This window comes from Corvus cornix, chromosome 2 (assembly GCF_000738735.6).
Source record: "Corvus cornix cornix isolate S_Up_H32 chromosome 2, ASM73873v5, whole genome shotgun sequence".
Lineage (NCBI taxonomy): Eukaryota > Metazoa > Chordata > Aves > Passeriformes > Corvidae > Corvus > Corvus cornix.
The window spans coordinates 58,493,890-58,521,299 of NC_046333.1; the positions used below are offsets into that span (position 1 = coordinate 58,493,890).

General features: G+C 38.7%; 1 long non-coding RNA gene across 1 annotated transcript; it reads right to left on the reverse strand.

Moving 5' to 3' along the window:
* Nucleotides 1-351: 351 nt before the first annotated feature.
* Nucleotides 352-16,499, reverse strand: LOC104689205. Its single transcript, XR_751758.3, has 3 exons — nucleotides 13,751-16,499; nucleotides 2,449-2,663; nucleotides 352-916 (listed from the first exon to the last, which is right to left on the reverse strand). It is a non-coding gene; the product is annotated as an uncharacterized LOC104689205 (long non-coding RNA).
* Between the last annotated feature and the right edge of the window lie 10,911 nt (nucleotides 16,500-27,410).

Below are 27,410 nucleotides of genomic sequence, written 5' to 3' on the forward strand. Positions count from 1 at the left end.
GGAGTCTCCATCCATGGATATATTCAAAAGCCTTCTGGACACAATCCTGGGTAACTGGCTCTATGAGGCCCTGCCTAAGCAGGCAGGTTGGACCAGAAGACTTCCAGAAGCTCCTTCCAACCTCACCATTCTGTGATTTTTATTCAGAAAGAATCCTTGAGCCCTAGCACTGGAGGTGCAGTGGGAACTAGATGGCTGGGCCTATTCCTAACCCAAGGTGGGAAATTTTTCCTTTCAGCATTTCCTATTTGTCCAGTCCATGCTGATGCTATGCACAGTACATTTTTACATTGTACAAACAATGTAAATTATATTTTAAATTGTACAAACACATTTTCAAATAGCTGACTATTCAAATAATGAATACTAATATACTTACAACATGAGTACCTATTAATGAGGCTCTCTGTACCAGTCATTAGTAGACAGACACATTCAATGAGTGCCTTGAAGACTACATGGACTAGTTTGCAGGTAGGCTTATAGTGAAAATTTCCAACTTTTAATTCTACAATATTCAGACACCCTTGAAAGGTATGCTGAATATGCTTAAGCAAAAAGATGGGCTAATTAGTTCTTTTCTGTTCTTTCTCACAATGTCTACTACCATATTTCTTGTGGTATTATTTCCACATAGACAAATACAAGTTATGAAAGCAGTGCTCAGATAGCCAATGACAACTCTATAATGGAGGATTAACAGTTAAATATTTCATATATAGCAAGTGAATTCAGTGAACCAGAAGGTGCAAATATTTATAATAAAGACGTAGCTCTAGCAGGCTGTTATCTAGCCTTTCTGGTTGGCAGTAGCAGTGTGTGCATTTGCTTTGAAGTACTTTTATAATTTCTGGAAGAATACTTGTTTACCAGTGCACAAGTTACTTTACACATGGAAGATCACACAAACCTAAACCTAGAAAAAAAAAAAAAAAAAATAGAGTGAACGTCACATATAAAGCCCTGAAGATTATTTGGTAAGCTGAGCCAGCTACAGATTATATGGTATTAAACATTTTACATGAAAATTATAGAAGCTATTTAGTCGTGGATCTTTCAAAGAGAAAAGCAAAGTTTTATGACCAGGACAACAACTATTGCATATCCTTACGAGAAATCTAGCAGTCATTGAGTACTACTGTTGTTGTAGTTGAAGCCATGCTGAGTGTGGATACCAAAACATAATGCTGTCTTTGGCATGAATATGTTTCACCCTGAAGATCTCAGATCATTTCAATATTGTCATACACATGCTGTGCTATTAATATGAAAGTCAACTAGTGCCTATATGTGCTTGTAAGGTAAAGAAATGTTTGGCTCAGCAAGACCTAAATACTTGTTTACATAGGGAAGTCAGTGTGAAACAGTAATGTGTGAAATACATCCCCATACCTGACTTCACACTAAATCCCTTAGTAGACAACTGCATGTGGACCAGCTTGAGACTTCAATAAATATTAGAGCCAAAAGTAGCTTTTATCGCCCTATTTCTATATTAAATAAAATATTATTTATCTTATTGGAGCTTCCAGAATAGGACTAGGCTGAGATTAAAAAAAAAATATCTGTAAGCATTGCATAAAGGTTGCAGAGGAAAAGCTGGTAGGGAGTCTTGAAGTCAAAATGAAGGTTTTAGGAGGCCAGGCTCAGCAGCGGAGAAGGGGCTGGGACATCTGAAGCAGCAATGAAAGGATGACGAAGGAGTCAGTGGGTTTGGGGACAGGGGAAGGAAGGATGAAGGAGGGGTTGTGTGGGGTCTCTGGGGCTTTTGGGAGCTATGGGAGATATCAGAACATTTTGTGACTGGCAAGGGAGTTTTTTAACCTCTAAGGTAGTTCTGTTTTCCAGATTTTTCTGCATTTCTGAAAGGTGAATTTAAAAGAAACAAAAATATCTGAGAGTCCCATGAGTCCCGGACTCTTGAGAGTTAAGGATTTAGTAAGAACACCAACATAACAATATTCTGAATAAAAAAAGAAAACATTAATACTAAGGATTATTATAAGGATAACACAGACTATAATTATGAGGAAGTTGTTATTCAGCATTAAAAGTCCTTGTTTCCCCTTTTCTGTTATTTATGGCTTCATTCAGCTGAAGGGATGACTGTCATTTGGATATCAGCTAGGTGAACTTAAAACTTTTTATGAACAAGGTTTGATTTAAACTCTGCTGGATATTACTTACACGATTGTCTCAGCTGCCACAAAGCTCTTATGATACAACAAAAAATATGTCAAATTAAAACAAACCAAACTTTATGCTACAGCAAATGATGACAAAAGTATACCAGTAAAATAGAAGCTTTCTAAAGTATATTTCGGTGTAATGCCTTACTAAAACCACTGTCTTCCTAAAGCTCTTGATAACTAAATCTAAGAGCCTTCCCTCTCTGTTTAATCTCTTCGATGAAATACACTCAAAGCAGTTTAGATCTGAGTTCCTCACCACCACACCAGTTCTCTCCCGGAGGCCACTGCAGCAGTACAGCTCTTGTGGACGCAAACACCCATCCAGGCACAGCTCTGTTCGTGGAGTTTGTGAGTGTTTGTGATTCCTTGTGCCTCCTGATGACAGTTCATTTGAGTCAGCAAAAGTAAAATGCAAGAGAGTCTTTCTTAATGGCCTTGAGGTGTCATTACAAGTCCTGTACAGATTTTAGTCTTTGGGGGAAGAAAAACAAAAAAAAGAAACCACTTTATAAATCAATACAAAACTGGCAAACATTGTTCTCAGACGCCATAATCTTACTAAGATTTTTAAAACAGATTTTCTCTGAAGTTCTAAAGTCCATTATGTCTTTCTGTGGCTCCCCTTCCTCTCCTCTGCCTTTCGCCTCTGCTCTCACATCTCCTGACATCCAGGACACTTCATTTATTCTCAAGGTTTTGGCTACTGCCTATATTTATCAAAATCTAATTTATCTTTCTGCTCCAAATTTTATTTACTTCAAACTTTAGTTTCAAGGGTAACAGTTTTACAATTGGAAATTAAAACATTCTACTCAAAAACCTTGTCATTTTCTTTACCATTTAAAACCTGATTACTGTTCCTTCTCACCCAAACTTCTAAACGGCACTTGCTTTTTTTTTCCTTGTCTTTTTTTCCATTTGTTTTATCTCATGCATTTATACCAGTTTATAGTTCTAAACTTTGCCATACCTACTGCCATAGTCTTGTTCAAGCAGTTTTACCTAATCTCTATTACTACAGGTACTCCCACCTTCCTACTTCAACCTCTTTCCTTCTTTAATCTAAATTGAGGAATGGGGATTTTTTTACTGATCAGAACCCATCCCTTATCTTTGGTTGGCATCAATACACCTGCTGAGTCAAACAGACAATGCTGCATCAGTATGAATCATTGTTTCTTCTTAAGAGGTGGAGACTTGCCATTTCTAAAGCTCAGGGATTTTTTTTTGCAAATGCCATTATGCAGCAACTCTAAAATAGCTCACAGTTATTGGTAATTTGCAAAGATAGAGAATTGTATTGTAATCCTGGAAGCTCTGTGAAGTGTAATTTTCCAGGCTCTAAGCTTGACTTTTAAAATATTTCAGGTATTCATTCCACCATATTATGTCACAAGTTCTTACTGGAAATAATTTTGGGAATATTTTAACTGCCTAGTTAAAAACCCCAAAACATTGTGGCACTTATTGATATAATTTTTCTCAGATGACTGTTCTGCTGCATCTGCCTGCCACACACATCCCATCACGCCTTAGTAATCCCTTCGACAGCTACAGCTGTGCCAGCAAATACAAGTAGTTTCTTAGCCCCCAAGGGCCCAGCTTTGAATTAGTGAGTGCTAAACACTGTCCCTCCCACAACAATTTACGTGATGCATTTTGTGATGGTTTTTGTTTTCCTTCTGTCGCTAAACTCAAACTCAGAGTTTCCTACCAAGCTGTTTCACGTGACACATAAATATTAAATTCTACAATATTAGTATGTGGAAACTGTTTGGTTTTTCACATGTTTGTGCTTATAAATGGTTCTGATGGTTTACTTGCTATTATTCTGAGTCTTACGGGTCCCAGAGTTCAGTGTCTCAGGAGGCATCTTCGTGTACTCGTGCTTTTTTCCTTATCCTGCCATCTCCCATTACTTTGGAAATAACCAAAAGCCAAACCCAATATCCTTAAGATTTTTATCATTCCCTGAAATCTTTATGCCTGAAAGTAAAGATAATCACAGTCCTGCTGTTTTCAGGTTGCCCCTGAAGACCTGGAATGCACTTGTTCTCTGTGCATAGCACAGAGGGGGGAAGCAACAGAAATTAGTTTCTACATGAAGCAAAGTGTCAAAGGAGCATCTGGCAGGGAAGGAAGGCAATGTCAGAAACCTGTTGGAGGAAGGTGACCAAAGGACTGATACACAGTACAAATGTTTTTGTCAGCTGGGGGAAGAAGAGAGGACTGTGTTCTCTATGCCAGAGTTCAGGAGAAAAATAACTTAGTCCCTGCTTTAGTGAAAAGGAGGTAGCAGAGCTTTCACTATGCATTTAAAATACAACTGATTCAATTAAAAATAAAGGAGGTTCATCTGCAGTCTGAAAGACAATTTAAATGCTCCTTTTTTTTTTTTTTTTTTTCTTTTGTGACCCGTGGCTTTTCTTTTCTGAGTGCACTGAGACAGGACATTTTATGTAATCTAGATTCAGTCAAGAAGTTATTCACCATACTGGAAAATATTTATACACTTGTACCAGAACTTCTCCAGGTCAGGGTTTGCATATCTTCCCTTGTATTTCCCTGTATACCTATTAGAAATGCACAGAGCTCTGTCTGCCCTGTTCTCTCCTTTTCATTTTTCCCCCATGTTTGTCCAAAGCATGGTGTAGGCACATGGTGTGATTCTTGGTCCTGTGCAGCAACAGGAGTTGGATTTGATGATCCTTGTGGGTCCCTTCCAACTTAGGATATTCTATTCTATTCTATTCTATTCTATTCTATTCTATTCTATTCTATTCTATTCTATTCCATTCCATTCCATTCCATTCCATTCCATTCCATGGCTGAATAGTCTGTTCATTTTAACTGTGATACTTTTCACAGTAAGTTTGTATTTTTCTTGATATACAGTAGATCATACTGACTGAAGACATACTGAGAGAACCCATCCCTGACTGCTAATGAAACCTGACATCTGTGCTGTTGATTACAAATGTATTAAAATTGAACATTTGTTGAAATTTTTATTAAATGGCATAAAAAAGATAGGAGAGTGGTTATTGTCTCAGTTGCTATCTGAGAATCAGCTCTTCCCAACTTTTTGGAGGACTGTATATCTGAAATAGATACAGATTTTCAAGGCAGGGGAGCAGGAATGAGAGAAGGAACATCTGTAGATGGTTTTGCCTGAATTAATCATCATCTGGAAAAGACAGAGCTTAAGTAGTGTGCAAGGTAAACACAGTGAAATGTGAAATACTGAAATGATGGGCAGGACTGTATTTTTATCTCATGAGTGAATAAGACCAGGCATTGTAATTCTTCAGAAATGGAACTGGCTGTGAGGGACTCGTCTCATGACTACTTAGGGAAAAATTGAGCCTTCCTCAAGAGGCACAAGCCTCAGGAGATATGGGCTGAAGTGTTGTGAAATGCTTTTGTCTCTGGCATTCTGAACCCTTTGAACACTCATGTGAGCAAGCCTGGCTCTAGGAAAAGCAAAGAGGGTAGTTGTCTATTGGAGCAAATTCCTGCGGGCAACAAGCTTCTGCTGTTCACTGAAGCAGGGATCAGCTGCTTCTAGGTAAGGCAGCAAACTTGTGGCTTTCCCAGGCCCTTCCACTTAGCTTGGCTCACAGGCTTGGCCTGATCTGTTGGTGTTTCCCACCATGCTGACACACCATATGCCTGCTCTGATTACAGATTACCCAGTTTAATCTTACACCAAACCATGTGCTGCTTCCTGAGGAATATTCACAGCCCCTCACTGAGCACTCCTACACCTCAAGATGCCCAGGAACAGCCCTCCAGCTGAAAGTATGCCTTCTATAAATTAAAAAACCAAAAACCAAAACCAAATACCAAAACAAAGAACAAACAAACAAAAAACCAAAAAAACCAAACAAAACCAAACAAAAAAAGAAGCTGTTATTATCAGCTTCTGCATCCAACATAGAGAAAGCTAAGGCAAGAGAGTTTGTGGCCATATGTTGGGTAGACAGGGTAGAGACTAATAGGAAATCTGAAAATGTGGTGGGTTTTTTCCCCAGGATGGAAGAAACTTATGGGTCTGCTGAGTGTGGAATTGTGGAATAATGTCCATACGTAAAAGCCAGGCTATCCCTGTAATGCAAGGCTCAAGGACACAAAGACTACTCTGTTTCTCTTACAACTCTTGTACACTGCAAAATAATATGGGAGACAGACTGGAAAAATATATTGAGATCACTTATTGAGAAAGGTGGTATGGCCATCAAATAGAGTACAGAAGTACTGTGACACAAAAACTGAGATGCTTGCGGTTTCTGCTTTCAACTGAAAACATTATGCAAATAAAGACATTCATTGCAATGTGTTCTCCAGAGCACAATGAACATAGCTTTTCTGGGGAAACCCAGAAAAGGAGACGTGAGCTCATTACATGTATCTTATGGTGCTGTGATTTTATGTAGCTTGAAAAAATGAAGACACAAAGGAGTGGGTTTGACCCGAGAAAAATAGTCAAGCCTCTAAATGGATCACATACTTGCAGAGAGAGGTGCTCAGTAAGCCCTGCATTTGGCCTGGTTTTAGGGACATTATTTCAACATGAGAGTGACTCAGACTAGTCCCAGAAGTCAATCTGTCCAAATGTGCACTGAATTTGTCTGCCTCTGCTTCAGACTGGCCTAGCGCATGCCAGCCTGCTTTTGAGATGTGCTGGCTTTGCATTGAAGGACTTCAGTACCTCTATCAGGCACAGTGTTCATGGGAATGCTTAGACACATAATTCCTATTAAAATGAAGGACTCAAGCTGGTAATAGCCTACATAAACACTAATGAAATGTTCACTGTAGGAAACTGAAACTCTTCAAATATTAGGCTTAACCATGTATGCATTCATATGCATGTGGATACACATAAACTGTTGAAAATGGAAATCCACTAGGACCAACATGGAAGTTGTAAAATTTAAGCATGCTTTTCTTGGATTTCTTTTCCATGAAAAGCATTTATTTATGTATTTGCAATGCCACCATGAAAAATTTTCCTTTTTCAATCTTTCTGTGCATACTGTAAAATTATATGTAGATAAATATCAAGACACATAAATACATATATGCAGGCATAAAACTGTATCTGTGCATGGTAGGCAAATGTATATATATAAACATACAAGGAAAGTATTAACTGAGTAAAAGACTTTTATTCTTTGTTTAGTTTAAAATCTCTGGAGTTAGTATAATTCTTTTAAAATTACTATACTGTATAAAGACACACAAATATTACATATTCAGCAAAAACATCTTGATAAAACAAAAGCACATTGGTACAATCTTACAGCTCATGCTCTTACTTTCCAGTCACTAAGGTGTGCTTCAGACTAATGACATTAGAGGCTAAGCATGGCAGGGACTGGAGTCCAGGCTAGTAAGCCCTGCTGGGATAATTAGCATGACCTCCCTGCTATTGCCATTAAGAGACATTAAATGAGGGAATGCCCAAGGAGGAAAACAGAAATGGAAAGGACCAGACAAAGATGAAGTCTAGGGACTGGGAAAGTGGACAAGGTAGTTGCAGAGAGTTCCAAGCATGAAAATGTTGGGAACAATGGTTTCATATTCTGTAATATGATGTAATGGTCCCAGCTGGTCTTAACCTTGATGGAAAGGCTTTGTTTAAGAACTATAAAAAACTTTTTTTCATAAACTCTGAGGATAATCTGGGAAGAGAGAGAATTTGTCTTATCTGAATTACGTGCTCTTTGTTCACACTGTATTCCTTACTGAATCTAGGGAACAATATGAGAGCCCTCCTGTGGCCAGCTGAACACCTGTAAATTCCCTTGATTGCAGTCAAAGACGAGACAGCCCACTAGATCATTACCTTGTGTCTGATTTCTTGGTTGTTTTTATCACACTATTTATTGTGCAGAGGTGTGCATGGCATTCTCAACAATATATCAAAGGTGACTGTCCTCAAACACTGATCATCTAAGTTAGAGCATAGACAGAGTGAAGTGAAACACAGAGGTAACACTAGCACAGAACATAATGACTTATTATCTATTGCTGTAAGTCAGCACAACTCCACCAACACAGACAAAAGAAGATAAGTGGATTGAAGAGGTAGCCATATGGAACACTTTAACAAAAGGCAGTGGAAACGATGGCTCCAAGCACCAGTCTGTGTCTTCATACACAATGCACTGACATTTACACCAAGACGGAATAGATGTGAAAATCTGGGCTCTGACTGGGTATTTTTGATATATCCCTTTGCAGAATGTAGATACTGTACAAGCTACCCCACAGGATTGTTGTTAATAGTCTCCTACTTCTAGACAACTTGAACTCTACCAGGCTAATCCTCATTCACATCAGCTTGGTTTACAGAAGTATCAGAACAAAAGGATTCAATAGCATAAGAAAGGCTGAGAGATCACGCTTTCAATATCTGTAAGATTTCCAGTAAAAAACAATTCTTTTGCTGAAGGGGCAGAAAAAGATTCTATGCAGCCTCTTAAAAAAAGTGAGTAGCTGGTCTAAGTACATTGAGACCTTGAAAGGTTAGGAAAAGAACAACTTATATTATAAAGGCTATGAACCAAAAGAATCCCTTTAAAGCTAAGAAATTTTAATTCAATTTCTTACTTTCCTAAATACAAAAATGCAATCATTTTTATTTTATATAGTTTAATTCAAGAGGACATACTGAGAAGCAACAGCTTAGCTCCTCTGAACAAATGTGCTCTAAGTTTAGCCTGAAGAACCGAGTGTGTGTCCTATGCAATGCAATGCATCACATTACTGAGCTCTTTAAATGGGCATAGGCAGCTGAATTGTCAATTGGGAGAATTGTCAAAGGTAATTTACACAGTATTGCTGATGATTTTCATTTACATGAGTAAAAGTGCAGGCAGGAAAAGCAGTATTTCATCCTTCCAGTGCAACATTAATCAGTGTTGCCTACCATACAGTCACCAGTTTTTCATGTTTTCTAAGTCAGAGCAAAATGCTGTTCAAATAATTTTTATCTGCAGTTTTTCCAGCAGCAGATCAGCATTACCCCAAGCTCCTAAATAGTTGCTCCCTGCAATTTTTGAGTTTCATGATCTTTCTAGACTTCTAAGTTTAGCTGTCTTTGCTCTCCTTGTCAGGCATGTACATGTGACAAACTCTGGTTCAGTAAAAGAATTTTAACTTGTGAATTAAAATCTGCAAATCCAAATCGGTCCAAGTGGGGGCCTTTCTCTCTTGGTAATACAGCCAATTGATCAGTAGATGGTGGTGGTGCACTGTCACCTGATGCAGTTGGCTGAGGACAGCACCCAGCTGTTAAAACATTTTTATTATAGAGCAGAGTAACGGTCTTGGACATGACCGAGTTTTTAATATATCAGAACATTAGAACATTAAGAAATGATAAATACTAAATATACGTGTCTTATAAACTAGGAGAAGTTGTATTTTCTTTTTTTTCTTCTTCTTTTTTTCGCCTAGAGTTTCAGCAAACTTCTAATCTTCCTTTTCCTCATCCTGTATTTTAATTCAGTGGGAAGAGAGTCCTTTACCTTTTGCTGTTTTCATATATTAATTAAAATGATAGAAGGAAGGAGAAATAAGAGTGCGAAGATGCCTAATGAAATTGCCAAACTCCAGAAATTCTTTCAACATGGTTATTTGCCACTTTCCCTCCCACATTGACTTTGTCACACAGCAACTCTGGAGGTGAAGAGGGAGAGAAGGAGCTGGTTTCAGTCTCCTTTTCCCAGGCAGATAGGATGGAGAGGACGAGCACTGGGGACATCCTTCACCTGTTCATGGACAGGATTCTGGCACACCTCTGAGTCTTGATCTGTTTGCACTGCTGTGGGTATTTTAGAGCTTCTTTCTAGGGATATATACAGTATTATGCACCTGGAGCCAGTGTGCTTGTCATGGGGAAGGACTGTATTGGTCTTGGGGTCTCTAGTGAGAGAGAAGTAGTAAAGTCTTGGAGCAGGACCACAAATGAGTGAATTAGAGCTGCCTTTCTGAGCAGTACAAGTGCTGAAGCTTTATAGCAGGACCTCTGATGGGAGTGACATGCTGAAAGCAGTCATGAAATATTGTAGGCTAGGGACCCCATAGCAGGGGCAGATCAGATTTCCAGTTAAACACGTTTGCCACCCACTGGCCAGGCTGCAGATTTGCCTGTTGCTGCGATGGGAATTAACAGCTTGTAGTTGTAAGTATTAACATATGATGGATGATTAGGATGTAGAAAGCATAGTTTAACAGTAGAGTATATTTGAATATTTATAGGCTTTTGTTTACCATATTAAATGCAATGACTCCAGAACTGGGCAGTGACAGGGCCACACTAACACCTTTAATTTACAGCTCGCTTCGGCCATCAAAAACAATACTTTCTCAGTTCCTAGGTCATACTTCCTAAGCTGACTAACAGATTATGTTCATGAACAATCAGAGCTAAAGGAGCCATTTCATTTGGGCTGTGCATAGAGTCTGTTATGAAGGTAAAACCAGACATTAATTCAAAGTTGAGCTAGTACTTGAGAAGAGGGTGAGAAAGCTGATCCAAATGGTTCCTTTTCCTCAACCATCTGGTGCCAGAAGAATCTGGTGTCAGAAGAGAGAACTGAGGGACAAGTCCAGACAACTTGGCTGAAAGCATCTTCCAACAGTATTGGTTCCTATTCAGTTTTGGTTTTGGTCCTATCTTCACCCAAAACCAGAACTGCATTGTGAAGGTGGATGAGTCTACCTCATATCAAAAGCAGTAGTACAAGTTGGGCAGAGAAACAAAGAAAAATGTGCCTCAAGGCTAGCGGGCCAGAAACAAGAAATTACCTTTTCAGATTTACCCAACATGAGTCAGATTATTTTTCTGCTTTCCTCCCTCCCTACTTCACTGTAATTTTTCTATCACCTAGAAAGAAAAGCATGTTTAAAGATGTAATATGAAGAGTAATTCCCATGCTGCCCATTTTGGATTTGAAAGCTGGTAAGAATTTATTGCTCAGTAAGTTATACCTGATACTGTGACATTTCTAAGGGCAATGGTTATGTAAATACATCCGTATATTGTCTCTGGGGTGCCACTGCAAACAAAAAACACAGTCCCCGCAAGGTAATGATATCACCTTTACGTGACTGAATACAGAAAATGAAAGACCATAAAAAGAATGTTTTATGAACATTTTCTCTTTTATTAGGTCTTGGAAAAATATGTATTGTTTTGAAGGAAAAAAAAAGTAGTGAAGGAGTGAGAAATTTAAATAATTTTCATGGTACTTCAAATATTTAAAAGGGAGTACAATAAAATACAAAGAAATTCATTAACTCTGATTTTCCAGTTATAATTAATTTTGCACTCTGAAGGTGTCAGTGCAGAAACATTATCCATGTCAGAAAAAACATCAAGTCTTAGAATGAAATTAATATTTTAAAGAAAAATCATAGCACAGCTTGTACTGTAAGGCTTGGTCATTAGAGAAGTTATTTTGTATAGCTGTTTCTTACCCTATAATTAAAATGATAAGTTAACCATAGTCATGACAGTTCTTCCTTGATTAGTGTATATTATTCTTATATCAATCTTAGAATCATGAACTTCTGGCAAATTGGGTCTAGAACCTCCATATGGAGTCATGAGGTTTTGCATGCAAATGGAATTTCTCACCCTATAAACACTCAAGAAAATTTAAGTATCTTCAGTAACCAGATGGAGCAAATAGTCCTTTAAGGCATATGAAAGTCATGAATATTGCAGGAGAATAAATATATATTTTCTGTATATATGTATATATATGTATTCGATGTAGAGTTAATGTTAGTTATCACGCATTTAATGTGAAATCTCTTTTTTTCTTGAATAAATGCATGGCAAAAGATTCAGGGACAAGGTACTACCTAAAGATAAATATCATTGTCAACACTGCAATAAAAAATACCAAGGTCCCTCTGTTCCTTGCTATGTTATAGGGCACAGTACTGCACTCTCTGATTTTGTAGATGATGCCTAAATGCAAAGAAAGGCAGACAAGAAAAGTCAAAATTGGGTCTTTGACTTAAATGCAGTAATTTATTTTGTGCTGACTATTACCTCACTGAGAATGTTTCCAAGAAAGCAACATTTAGTACTAAAGGTGAATTTCGTGCTTTCCAAGGCATGCTGTGGGAACTTTCCTGTTGCCTGAAGAGCAAATGAGTTTTTCAAGATGATACTTTAAAAAATTGGCACTCGGCTGATTACCTCTTTCTACTGCTGTTGATAGACTTACAAGCAGTACTGGGAAGACTTCCAGTACTGGGAAGAGCACTGCAAGGTTGCTCTTGCCATTCTTCTGCCTTAGGCTACACTCAGTCTCTGCAGTTCAGCCCAGTGATCCAGACATTATGTCCCAAGTCACTCCCCAGAGAATATGATTCGTATGTTTCACTGCTCTGCCTGTTCAGAAACACTTTCTAACATCTAACCTAAACCTCCCTCAGTGGCATATAAAGCTTTTAGGTTTTTATCCTATCCAACATGAACATGGCAAACAGATTACTTCCTTCCTCTTGCAGCAGCAACTTTTTACATGTCAGAAGCTTATGTCTGTCTCCCTCCTCATTCTTCCCTTCTTTTGGCTGTCAATCTTTGCAGACAGCTAATCATTCTTAGCGCCCTCCTTTGGACCCCTTCCAGATGATTCACATCTTTTTAAAAATAACTTGAGTGGCCAAACATCCCTTATAATGTGGGATTTCCCATGTTTAAGCCTCAAATCTCACATGCCATGTTAAAAACATGTGAAATATTGCCTGCTTGAATATTTCCTCTTTATTAAAATAGGTGACATGGGTTTTGAGGTTGAAACATAAAAACTTGCAGCTGCTTTCCTGCCCATTCTTCAGAGCAGCCTTTGGCAGCAAAGAGCCATGACTTGGATGTAGCTGAGACAGAAGTAAAAGCCAAAGCATCCCTAAAAGAGCTGGGGAAGTCTGAAGAACAGTGCACACCCTGAAGCACCAAGAAGGCGTATCAGTGTTTTAAAATTCAGAACCCACCAATTCTGAGATGCTGCCCTGCATCAGGTGTAATCCTTCTCCCAAGGACTCACCAACATAATAAGAAAATAAATACTCCGGTGTTTTGTAGACAATGCTTTTGTTTATACAGCTCAGGAGATGACATTTTAGGTCCCTGACTACTGTTTGGCTTGGGATTCTCCATGCTCTCTTCTCTGCAAAATGCTATCCAGCAAGTCATGCTCCATCCTGCATTTGCTCAGTTGCTTATACCTGATTACCTAAGGACCTTGTCTTCACTGTGCTTCCTCTTTTTCTTATCAGAAGACTTTTTTAATTTGCCAAGATCATTCTGAGTTTTGGTCCTTTCTCCATTACTTTTGCTGTTTCTCCCAGCCTGGTGTCATCTGTGAATTTATTGCCTCCTCACCTTTCAAGTATACAAATTATTTTAAAAAGAACCCAAACCAAAACTATAACCAGACCTTGAACAGACCTTTGAACTTTATCTTTTTCTGATGTATCTGATGTAACTTTATCTGATGTATCTTTAGTTTCAACAGAGAATCACCTACTATGTTATTTGGAGCAAGTCAGCAGCAGAATGGACTCTACTCCTCAGACACCATTTCCATGGATACAATGAAACAAGGTATGAGTTTGCTTCTTCCACTTCTAGTTGTATGGAATTACTGTGTTGCTTGTAGAAGCCAGATTCAACTCTTGTCTCTGGAAGCAAAAACTGGAGAGTCATTCTGAGTGTTCTCAGCCCTGTCCACTGTGGGAGAAGCACTGTTTCAGAGACATGAGTGCACATCTAGCTGGGGCAGAATATGAGATCAACCCAAAGGAATAAACATCTCCTTTCAGAGCTAAGAATACTCCAGCACTAAGAATGTCCTCTGCAAAATACCTACTACAGCAAATAGGAATACTTTTTCTTGGAGTCCCTAGGTAACTGATAATATAAGAGAGAAATTACAGCCTTTTTCAGCCTCTAAGACCTGTGACATTCAAATACAGCAGTGTCCATCACCTCTAAAAATATAAGCTGTAGCAGATCCCAGTTGCATGAGAAGAATTTCCTTCAATATCATCAAAAGGTCTGGGATCTCCCACTTTGTGAAGACTTTTAGAGGAATCTTTTAATAATTTTCTATGAATATGTATGAATCTTTCCAGTCTGGGGCCTATCTGAGGAGTGAAATTTGGCATTTAGGAAATACTTGAACCTAACTCACTTCCTTTTTTCCCCCAGCATTCTGACTGATGACATTTCAGAGTAAAAGAAGGCTTTGCAGCTGACCTTTCTATTCCTGCCAGAGAGACCTTACAGGCAGTGGCAAATTCTGTCATTACACAAGGTGGAAAAGATACTATTCATCCTTATCCAGTCTGGACATCTTGGCAGGATCAGAAATATATTTCTAGTTAATTCAGTCCCAATGCAAAGCTTTCAGTGACCAAAGTAGGTGAAAGGGAGTGAAGAAAAGAAACTTAAACAATGTTAAAAGTTAATTTCACTCACTTATGCTATTTTCAACTGAATTTCTAACTTTTAAACCAATAGCTATTATTATCCAGACCATTAAAAAATAAATTCCTGTTGAAAATGGAGATGGTGGTTTATACCATCCACTTGCCAACAGTGAGAATAGAGGTGGCTGGAAAGATATGAAATGTATAGCCTGTGCTGATAGAACATGGGCTCACAGGATTTATATGCATTCAGGGACCACTTACAGGCCTGTTTTGCACCTGTGTGGCCAGAGATGTGAATGTCGTGGGCTAGTTTTTCTTTGCAGAGATACAAGGAGGTAATAATTCCCACATTTTTCTCTCAGTGACAAGGGGAACATAGCTTTAAGAGTGGGAAGGCTGAGGATTGGGACCTCTAGTTTCTCTAAGGTGTTTTTAAAAGATTCTTTAACTCCAGACACTTTGTATTACTAAGCTCCTTATAAAACGATGATGTTTATGACAATCATTTTTCCCTGTGAAATTTCCTTTCTGCTCAAGTATTTACAGGAAGAAAAAGTTTTCCTTTTTCCTCTGTCAAATCAGCAAAGCTTATCCTGTGAGGATTTCTGAATGAAAGGGGGAGATTAGTGTTCCAGGAACATACCTTAACTCACTTTAGAAACATTTACTGGACTTCCCGCCATACCTCCTGTCCAGCTGGCTGTGCAGCCACTGCCCTGCCTCCCTCTGTGCTTCAGCTTTATTTTATTGGAAGGAATTGGGGAAAAAAAATCCACAAACAAGCTCTGAGATGCTTTATATCACAAAATCCCACTTGGGATGTGATTGTTTTTGACTAAAGCAGGGAGCTTCACTAAATGGGATTAAGGAAATTTCCAGCTGCTTAGAGATCCTCCTTTTCTCTGCCTCTCACTGACAGGGGAAAAAAGTTCAATTGTAATTGCATTGCAGGATAATACATCCAGTGGCTTTTGACTCAGCACCCACAGCTATCACTGCCTCAGCTGTACAAAAGGGAGCCAACTGCCCTCAGGGGTTTTACCAAGACCTCTTTCTCACCAACACAGAGAATATTTATTTTGGTCCTTAGATGCACCTTGACATTTACAGAATCATAGAATCATAGAATATACTGAGTTAGAAGGGACCCATCAGGATCATCAAATCCAACTCGTGGCCCTGCATGGGATCCCCCAAGAATCCCACAATCTGCCTGAAATTAACAGCTCCAGTTTTTATGTTCTGCTCAAGAAGTTTGGGAAAAAATGCAAAATATCTTTTTTTTTTTTTTGAACATTAGATTTTCACAGAAAATCACTTCAAACATTTTCTTTCCTATGTCTTTTAGTTTTGGAGTATGTTTCACTGTGATAGTGATGGATCTGCATAGTAGGATCACACAACAATTTTGTTAGGACAAAATAAGATGTAGAAAAACAGCAAAATACAGCAATCCATCTTAAAAATAATAACCCCCACACCACTGCACAGATTACTTACATTATGTTTTTGAGATTAGTACAGTATGTTTCAGAAAGTCAGTTACCCTTTTACCCTACTCTATGAGTTTATCTACTTTCATTGGGCTTGGTTTCCCCAAAAAATTTAGAGGGGATATTAAAAAGGGGCTTTTTTGAGATTGAGAACTATCTGATCAATATGCTGCTATTGGGCTTTTTTTTAACAGCATAAGTAATCTCTAATTGTACTTTTGATATATATGTTTTGTTAGTATAATTGTATCTGGCAGTAAATTCATAGTTAGAAAAATAGCCCAATCCATCAGGGTTTTTAAAATCAAACCGGTCATAGAGTGTTGGGGTCCCTCCCCTGCCGTGTAGCCCTGGGAGATGGGCCCTGGGGGGGAGACACGGGGTCTCCCTGCCCCTGCTCAGATTCATTCCCCATTGGTTGGTTTGGGTTCCCTGGGGTGGCCAAGGACCCTCAGGTCCCGTGACTGCGGAGTTCCTGAGCTGAGCCCCGGCCATGCGGCTGGAGAAATAAACATCTCTGAAACATCTACCACGAATCTGTCCATATATACTTCGCTTTCCACGGGACTCCTGGTTTGAAATATACTTGTTGCAGTAATCCCCGCTGCGACAATAGAGGAATTGTATAATTTAAAAAAGCAGATCAGTACTTAATTATCTGCCCAAACATGTGTCGTTATTTAAGGTTGCTTGCTATTTAATACTATCAGTGACTTTTTATGAGGGGAAATTAAAATTCTGTGCCCTAAGGAGCTTGTGAAAGGTTTCATCAAAAGAAAAAGGTGCAAGTGTTCATTAATATGCCGTGTTCCAGTTTGAGGCAGGGAAAGTATGTGTGACACCCAATGTACTTAGAACTTTTCTACCTTATATTCTACTGTCCAAAATCTGTTTTACCTTTTCATTTCTCTATCAAAGTCTGTTATGCCAGCCTATGTCAACGACAATCTCTCCTCATGATGGAGTAGAACCAACAATGCTGCTCATCCACCAGGATGCCAAACGCACCTGGTGCAGGGCGTGTGGGCACTGGGGTCCTCACGGAGCAGCCCACTCTGCATCTGAACCATCCCCACCATGGAGTGCTCTGTGCCCTCTCCCCTCTTCTTCATCTATGGGCCTCTATACAAATATGCATGATTTCTGTATATGCGTTTAATCTTTGATGTTTAATTCAATATATGAAAGTACTAAACAAGTACAGTTGTTTTAATGAGTACACCAGAATTTTTTCCTAGATGGATTTGAAGAGAAATTTTGCTTTTACTTTAAACATTTCCAATATAAATGTCTACTTTCAAAGGAAATATAAAGCTTGCAGAAACTCTTCAACAAGGTGAGGCATTATCTTCTAAATAAGTTTTCATTTTTTCTTAAGGAATCCAAAATATTTGGAATCCAAAAGATCAAGAAAGTTGTAATTAATATTCTTTGATTTTGCAGAAAGACTTGCAGGAAGCCTCAGGTATTTTTATTAGGAGGTTATTACCTTAACTTTATAATTTTTTAATGTAAATGAAGCTGTTGTTAAATGCTAAGTAAGGTTAAATCATGCTCTGCAGAGATTGCTAAGCTGTTTGACGTGAATTTGTGCTTTCCTCTTGACTACCTGATTTTCTTAGGAATTAATCATTTCACTACTTCTCCAATTGCCATAGAACCTAAACAACTTATTGAAATGAGCCAGAATTCCCAAATAAAACAAAAACTGCAGAAAAAATAGAACAGTAGCAGGAAGAGAAAAAGTTCTGACTGGTAGGTAGGAACAAAAATTTCATAATGTATTCTTCAGAGTGTGTCCCACTTGCACATCATTCTTCCAATTAATCAGATATTTAATCAGCCATAAGAATATCAATAAAAAATAGCCAACCTCCATATTTCTTAAAAAAGAAATATATAATATTACATTGCTTTTCATTAATATGTTACTTTTCAGTGCTGTCTCTTCACTGTTTTTTTTCACCATGTTCCCCAGCTTTCACCCACAAGCCTGCTAGAGGGGCCTCAGGGCTCCAAAGTGCAGCTTGAATGACACATTTATCACTACTGGAAAATTAGAGACTTTATGCTCACCTGGTTCCTTGGTGCCTTCATCACTTAAGCACATTTTTAATCCAAGCATTTCCCAAATGAAGCCCTCCACAGATGACACCCTTCCCAAAGGAGGAGTTTTGTTATTCAGTTAGTTAACATAGTTAATTAGTTAACTTAGTCTTGCTAAGGACTGTTGGCCAACAGGAAAATGTGTGTCTGAAAAACTTAGGTTATGTCCATATGGACAGGTTGAAAATTTGATTAAATGTTTGACAATAACATATCCAATGTGTTCAGTTTCCATAATGCAGCAGGCTCATTCTCAGTGTCTCCAAAACATCAGGAGAGAAAAGATGCAACAGTAGAGTCTTTTATGTAGAAAATACTTGGCAAATATACAGGCCTGATGAAACATCCTTTGAGAGGCTAAACAAATTTCTACTTGTAATTCTTTTACATCTCCTTTAAGATGGTATTTTCTCCCCTAAATACGATGTTGAAATTCTACTTTTAGCAAGTTTAAAAAATAAAAGTTACATTTTCAAAACTGAAAAACAAGCCTCTGTGAATAACTAAATCTCAAGAACTATAGCTACAGGGCTACAGACACAGGCATTCCACCACTCAAAGATTTCAAAAAATGCAGTGTTTGAGCTTAATAAACCCAGAATCACCTGCAAGCCAGATTAGTAAAAGAGTATGGTCTCCTGCCAAACTTCAGGGAAAGTTCATATTTTCAAGAGTTCATAACTCAGTTGTAAAATGTTAACACAACTGTTTTCCAGAGTTCTTTTTGGTATACAAGTTTCAGTCGAGAAATCCTTCCATTTAATCAAATATAGTTCACGTTAAGGGACAAAGAAACAAACTTTGAATCTATTTGCAGTGTTTTGTTTATAACACTGAAGTTTTACCATTGGGAACCATTGTAAGACATAGAATACAAATAGTTATTTGTACAAATTGAAGAAGCAATGTTAATTATATAAGCACCTAGTTTTGCATACTACTTTTCACCAGTAGATTTCATGATGTCAGATGTCATACTCCATGTTAATTAGATGAGCACCTAGTTCTGTGCAGTACTTTTTACCAGCAGTTGCCAAGAAGTCAGGTTTGAGGTCTCTGATCTACAATCAAAGAAACAAGTTGAGTGACATATAAGCTGATCTACCCGATTGGGAACCAAGGTAGGAAAACCGTCTGGGGATCTTTACTCCTAACTGGGCCTGCTCACCACAAAGCAAGTTACATGTGTAGTAAAACATACAATGCACCATCTTCACACACAAATGTGTATTACAAATTCAGGTCTGTAACAGCCTGTTCACCTACACAGCTCCAGCCATGGGCATAGCCATGGCTCGCTCTGGCAGAGAGAGACCAATAGCCCTACATGGCCCCAGGGAGGGTTTCATTTGCCTCTCAGGGGAACCAGGAGTCTGTCATCCATGAGCTTTGGAGCATGCCATGCTGGTATTTTTCTTTAACAGTAACAGGAGATAATTATTATAGTGTTATGGTATCCTAAGAAACAGGTTTTAGATAGAGATTCTGCAGCAGTCCTAAACACCTAGATATCTAGATATTAAACCTACAGTTTTTAGTGGTACGTAAATTCAGTTCCCTCTCATCCCTCTGCAAAACAAAGCAGGGAACAAAGTCACCCAGTATTATCCTTCACCTGAACACCTCTAATGTCAATAGTTTTGTAAAACTTTCTTTTACAGTATCTATTGAGTATGAGCATTCTCCACTTCATACGGCAATATCTCATGTGCGAAATTGTCTTCTGTTGCAATTTGTGTTTCTTAGCCTATGAAAACCTTACAAAAATAATAAAGGTCCTAAAAGAATATATAAAAAGTACTGGTCTGATTTCTTGCTGCAATATAAAGCTTAATCTTCAGTCACCTCTGTGAGCTTACTCATATCCCAGCCCAGGCACTCTTATGACAGTGCAGAAGGAACATCTGTCTATGCAGAGCAAACAATTATTACCCATTATGAGGACAGCACTGGAACAGAGATATAATTAATTACAGTAAATTTAGCACCATGAATTGAAGGACTCAACTCCCATTAGCAAACAGGGGAGGGAAGCTCAGTAGGCAGATAACATCTTTTATAGGCAGGGATCATATAAATGCTCATTTCACACTTATTTAATCTTGCGAAAACACTGTTAGGAGGAAAAAAAATTGTTCCTGGAAAGCAAATGAGCTATTCAAAGGCATTCAGACATCCCCATACAGAGTTTGTGTTCAAGAGAGCCCTGAGCAGTCAGGACAGCCCATGATCCAAGCTGGCAGACCTGCTGGGACACGATGGAGCCCTGAGTGCCCCCATGGACAGATGCAGAGCAGTGCTGCCAAGGTGCCTGCCTCACCCCTTTGGATGTGTGCCAAGGTAAGGATGAACCAGCATCCATGCTCTGCACCACAACCCACATGTGGTGCACACAAGAGGCTGCCTGAGGTGAAGGATACCAGGCGGGGTAAAGAAAAGGGTGCAGCACCGCGCAGGCACCCTGCCCAGGGTTTAAAACCTTCAATAAGGTTCTGCAGTGAAAAACAGTGCGTGATTACTGGCATACTGCCATTCTCTGGAGGTAAGAGGAGCCACCAGAGTGGGTATGTTCTTGTGAAGATTCCTGAAAATGAGACCACTGTATTTGGGACCAAAGTGTTATAGCACCTTTCTCTTTATTTCCCAAGTATGCAGCAAGACAAAGCAGAAAACAAGTTATTAGGAAAACAGCAATGGCTTTGAGATGGGAATGTAATAAAAAAATCAGAAAAAAACAGCTCACTCTACCATATCTAAAAACCCAACCAGCCAAAATTTCAACTAAGATCTAAGAATTAATATATGGACTGACCATGAACTGCTCCAGATATGTTGGAGGCTAGATGGTGAAGTTTCTACAGCACTCTCTCTGAACCACAGGCTGTATCAGAAAAAGTAGAGCAGGAAATACTTTCAGAGATGGAAAGGTCTGTTACATTCCTTAAAATATTGGCATCTAGTGCTGGAATCTTTTTCCTCTAATAAGGTACAGGTGATGAGAACAACACAACAATGAGGAAGGTCCCTTGCACTCTCTCTGTAACACTTTTGTCAGGGAAGAACTAAGAAATGTGTAACTGCTTTGGTAATTTTGTAGCCTTTGGTTCACAACTGAGTAATTGGTGCTGAGGATTCTAGTAATGTCTGGAGTAGACACCAGTACCCTGTTTTTGTGTAGTCACTTTTTTCATAGCCTGTAGGTAGGAAACTTTAATTTAAATCTTACTAATAACATAAAATAAAAATAGCTATTGATTTTACTGACATTTTAGCATGCAAGGTATTTTTAGAAATTATTTGGAACCTCTATCTTCACAGATAGCTATATTTCTATTTTACTTGTGAAAGAATATAATTTAGGTGCAAAATGTTTCAGTTAATTCCTCTCTGATACTACAAACCTTTTCTTACTTAAATCTGTAAATTGATGATAAACACCATCAGCTGCAGAATTCTGTAATGTAATTTTTAGTTACTCAAAACACACCATGTCTCCAAATTATTGCAAGTCATGTAAGTGTCCAAGTTAGCTGCTAGACCTGTGTGAAACTGAAACTTGGGCACCAGGGATTTTGTCACAGGGTCTGAGTGTTCATTAAAAATGACAGAAGTAAACAAGATATGGAAAAAAAAGGTGTAAATTCAGAAAACTAAAATCTAAATCCAACACTTGGTATCAGTCCCTTGAGACTTGAAAACCACAGTTTTATTTGCAGTTTTCTCAGGATATCAGTTAAAAGTCAACATGAGTGTGCACAAGCAATGCACAGATCTGGAAATACCGCTGTGTCAGAGTCTTGGCTTTTACCCCAGACAGTGCCAGGGTGTGTATATTAAATTGTTGTGGCTTTAGAGATGACACTGTCTTCCTTCATCCATGACCCCCTTGCACAACTAGAAGGACCACCAGCAATACCAGTTCCTGGCCTGGCAAGTGCATTGTCCAGACCAAAACACCTAAAAAAGTAATGTTAGTGATTAGAGAGAAACAACTTTCCCATGGCAGCACCCACAGAACTGTCTTTCATGTTTTTCTATCATCAAAGGGCTAAACAGTGATCAGTGTATGACTCTACAACTGTTTCTACGGATATTTTATAATTCAGACATCATGTCCCCCAAAACTTGTCATATGTAAATGAAATTTAAAAGCCTATTTCTTTATGAAGCACTTAAAATCATGTCCTATGCCCTACAGCTGTGTTCAAATACTTCCAGGTCAAGTAAAATGTATAGCAAAATCAAATTGGGTATACACAATCACCTGTAGTTTCTTTAAGCAAGGCCACCTCAGAGAAGCAAGAATAATAGTCCAGGAAATGTTGAAGAGATTTTTTTTCCAGCCAATATACACAAATCTACAGTTACTTTGCTACCAGTGGCCAATTTTCCTGCACCACACTGTTGGGGAAGATGAAACAGGAAAGCCTTATAAATATGATTGCCTGACAAAAGATTTTGGGAATATGAAAACTACAGGCGACATCGAAATGAAGGCCACTTTTGAAATACCAAATCTTAGTTACTGAACAACTGGAAAACAATGGTATGGCCGACTGAAGGTAATCCCCTCTTGATGGAACAATACCCTCTGCTTGCAGGCAGGTCCAAGGGTCAGAGCAGACCCTACTAGCTCAGCAGAAGGGGTCCAAAGAGTAGTTTTTAGAAGTTAAGATGTAACACTCTATGGTAATATAAGAACTCTTATAGGCTGTATGTAAATGCTATAGGATTTGTATCATGTATTAGATTGGCTAGTGACAATTAGAATATTCAGTACAGAAGATGATTTATTGTATTGTAACCAGGACTTCACCATTCCATCCTTTTCTCATCACTTCTTCTTCAATTCCATTCCTCTCTTACTCTTCGCACACTCTTACACTCTCTCTCTCTCTCTCTCTCCTTACTTACTCACTTACTCTCTTGCTCTCTTGGGCCTGCTCAGAGCTGCCAGCTGCAGCTCTAAGCAGTGCCCCTATACCCACGCCCTTTGCAATAAACCGCATGCTCCAAGATCTGCTTATAGAGATCTCTCGTCACCGTCTCCGTCTCCGTCCGTCTCCGTCCGTCCCGACCGTCCGAACCCCCCAAGATACCCACACCACACCATGAAAATTGTTGCTTAATCTGGCCTGAATTTTTGTATATGTTTAACAGTGCTTCCCTGCCACTGTTCATCTGTTATAATAAAACAATACTTCTCGCTTGTTTATACTTCTAGCTAATTACATTCACATATTCTTCACAGCACAGTTTTTTACAACAATTCAGGAGCCTCCACCCCAATAAACCGGAATGATAATCCTGAACAATCCTTCCCATCCTAACAGTCGGAATTTATTTCTATGCAATTTCTCCATCAGCTACAGCCTTTGCAAATCTTATCTAACACTGTCTCATCTAGGGAATGTTCTAAAATCATATTCATGCACATATAATTGAACTTTTTGCTTGGCTTTTCTGCAATTTCTATTCTGTAGCAAAGATAGCATTTTTAGTTCTGACAACTCTCAGAGATTATTTGAAAGTGATGTATTTGCAGATGGATTAAAAGTATCTCTGTATTTTAGTTATGGTATTTGCAATACTTGTCCCTTGTGGTGATGGCAACAGTCAATTTCATCTAATGATACTTTCTATAAGGACATTACATTTTTATATTTGTAGACCAACCTCTACTTATTTGAGTTAATTTCTGATAGCACCTCTGGCATACATCCTCTAAATGTCCAGTTTTCACCTTACTGCTCCAGGAGATTTGTATTAATGCAATTTATTGAAGTCTAATTCAGACAATCTGGGTTTGCCCTTACCACTGTTGGTGAATCCCAACAATTTTGTCAAGCACCAGTCCCAGATTTTCCAGTTACAGTCACCTTGCCACTTCATATCATTCTGTTTGTTTTAAGGGACCCACCTTGAGCTTAAATCTCTAATTCATTGCAAAAGCTCTTCCTGCCCTCAGGAGCTCTGTATTAGGACCTAAATGGTTCAACTAATCAGGCAGCTAACACCAAGCAAGTCTCAAGTTAAGGATGAATAGATGGGAACCCAAGGGGACAGGAAAGACTACAGCAGAGGCCACAATGAGCTGGAGAAAGAGCTTCTGGTTGTAGGCAGTCTGCAGCTGCTGATATTGTCAATATGCCAGAAAAAGGAGCAGCTGCAAGAGAGGGAGGAAGGGAGGACTGTATAGGACCTCCTGACTTGACCCCACACTTCTGCAGTATAAATTTTTCCTCCCTCTCCCCTTCCATACTCCACCCATAAAAATTTGATTACTATGATTTCATGCAGGTGAAGTGAATTTCACTTTTAAGGCTTGAAAGTTGTTTCATTTTCAAACCCTAAGAGTTTACAGTAAGAGAGTGGGAAATGAGCTCTGAGAGATCATGGGTGTGATTTTACGTGTAGGGTTTTTGGGCACTCAGTTTCAGGAGCTGGTTTTTTAATACTGCTGAAGGAACTCCAACTGAGGATTGCAAGCTATCAGGTGAATGCCATAAAATGAAATACAGTCTCTGCAGGATGTGGTTTGTCTGTGTTAAATTTCACATCTGCCAGTCATAATAGCATCCTTGTAAACCTAAAAGAGTCAATGTTAATGTTATTCTGTATTTAAATGAAAACATTAATTAAAAACCTATTTTAAAGCTTGTAATTTATTGATTCATGTCTTACAGAATAAGCTATGACTTTTCAGCATATAGAGTGACTATAAAAGAGAAACTGTAATTTCCTATGTAGTTAAATTTTTTCCTGAGTCCTTATTGCTTATCTAATATAGTTTGGTCATATAATTATTACATGTCCAAGGGAATGTGTTGTTTCCATACCTGAGCTCTTTATTAGATACTTCTCTTGCAAAACAATTCAGAACTTTCCATTCTAACTTTTTCCCTAAAACGCACAACTGCAGTGATTGCACACTTAGTTGGACATATTCATGTAGCAGATTTCAGTTTTTTTCAATTTTCTTCAAAAATCAGTGATTCTTTTTACTATTTAAAATATGTTAATATTTTGTAGACAACTTTACAGCTGATTTAGACATGTCTTTAAAAAGAACCATAGCCCTTTGTGGCAGCATTATGGCCTGTGGGAAGCTGGGGAAGAAGACCATGGGCTACTGGGACTACAAGGCTGCTCAGACAGACATTGCTCCTACCTGGGCCAAAGCAGCGCCAAGTTTGTGAAAGGTTCTCTGACATAAGAAGCCTATGGACTGTATGAGAAGAGCTTGGGTTTGGTAGCTACAGTAGGATCCAAAGACAGACCAAGAGAGATGGATGTGTGCAGGATATTGATCCTGACTGTGGAATTGGCTGGGTGCTCCAACAGAGACTTCAATTTTCCTCCCTGTAAAAAACATGGGGTGTGGTAGGAAGAACAGGGCTGGTAGGACAAACATCCACAGCTCACACTGGTAAAAGACTTATCAGTCTGGGTGCAGGAACTTTTTCAAATCTGACTGTTCATATGTTACCTATGGACTATAGAACCCTGCTCTTTCTTCCAAATTCCTCATTTTCCCTAGCATCAAGAAATTTTAGTCCTTGAAAATATATGGTGGAGTCTTTCACCCCAAGCGTTCTTTCCTGCAGCTCTCAAAGGATGGCCACTGCTCTCTGGCTTACTGATTCCTTATCTAGAGGGAAGCTGTCCTGCAAGCACTGCTTAATAAAAACATGCCATCTATCACACGTGATAAAGATGAAACACAGGGAAGTCAGACAGCAAATATAAACACTCCCACAGACCTCCTGCCACCGTAAAATAATTCATGGGGTTGGAGCTGGAGTGCAATTCTGTCCCTGATAACGTTCCCAGCTGGCTTACCAGCACCTATAGTTTCCCTGGCTGCTTGCAGAACACTCTCAGCTCTAGTTTCAGTTCAATAACTTACTTTATTTGTGACCTGCTGCTAAGGAAATCTCAGATGTGGTCTCGCTCACTGAGCAGAAAATTGTGTCAGGTGTATCAGAACAGCCATCATTAAGCTCACTTTAAGCATTTTGGCTTTTTATAGAATAGTCTCAAAAGTCTGTCACCAACTCATTTTTTCCTTCCTGAAATGTCTCTCACAAATCACTACAAAAGGTCTAGGCAACAAAAATCCTTCTTAGATAAATAAGCCCAAACAGAGCAAATAAAAACAGTCTATGCACAACATTTAATATAAAATCCAACACTCTTCCACCTTCAAACCTGTAATTTTGTGAGATCATGTGGGAAACTACCAAAATTTCCACCTTTTTTTCCTACAGGTGTTATGTAATAGCACAGTTTTCAGTGGGGGTCACAGTTTTCTCACCCTATGAAATTTTAATAACATTCTTATGGCTCTCCCATTCACAAGAATCTTTTTAAAAGAATGCTAATAATTGGTCTCTTGGAAAGTCAAGTCTATAGGAGAAAACCTGAATGGAAAGTGCAAAAAGAAGGTTTTGATTACTGTAAAAGCCTTTTCTGAGAAACAGCTCTGAGTTCAAATGAGAAAGATTCAAGCAATAAGTAGAGGAGAGAGTTTGCATGCACTAAGTCCTTTAAAAGATACAGCTAGATGTGGTGCCAAAGAAATGTCTATTATTTTCTACTAGGCATGGGAAAATTGATGACAAAGAATGAAAAAAAGAATGATACAGAAAGAAGGTGCCAGTGGAAACTTGGGGCCCCAGTAGAACACTACTATTGCAGTCAGGGATTCAGAGGCACACAGAAGCAAAACAACATTCACTGAGGTGTTTTTGTCAAATTTCTTCTCTTCTGTTTTTTGACACCATCATTGCAATAGCCTTTTTATTCCCATATGGACAAAAAAATCCATCAAAAATGTGAGAGCAACAGGTCAACTGAAAACATTTCTACACTTGAGTGATAAGTGGCTTATGCTAAGACACAACCAAAGGTTGATCTCATATAGAACATAACACTGGGCTCTTATGAACATAAATCTATGGATATGCAATGCAAAATTCATTGCAAAATCTACGTAACATGAACGAGTTGCTTTTGGTTGAATGCTCCTTCCTTTTCCCTGTTATTTCTCTACTAAAACAAAGCATGTGGCTGTTCTGAGAATCTGTATTGATGAAATGAGTTGGTGTGCATGACAGTCACTGCTGTATCACTGCATATTTTTCCAGCACTA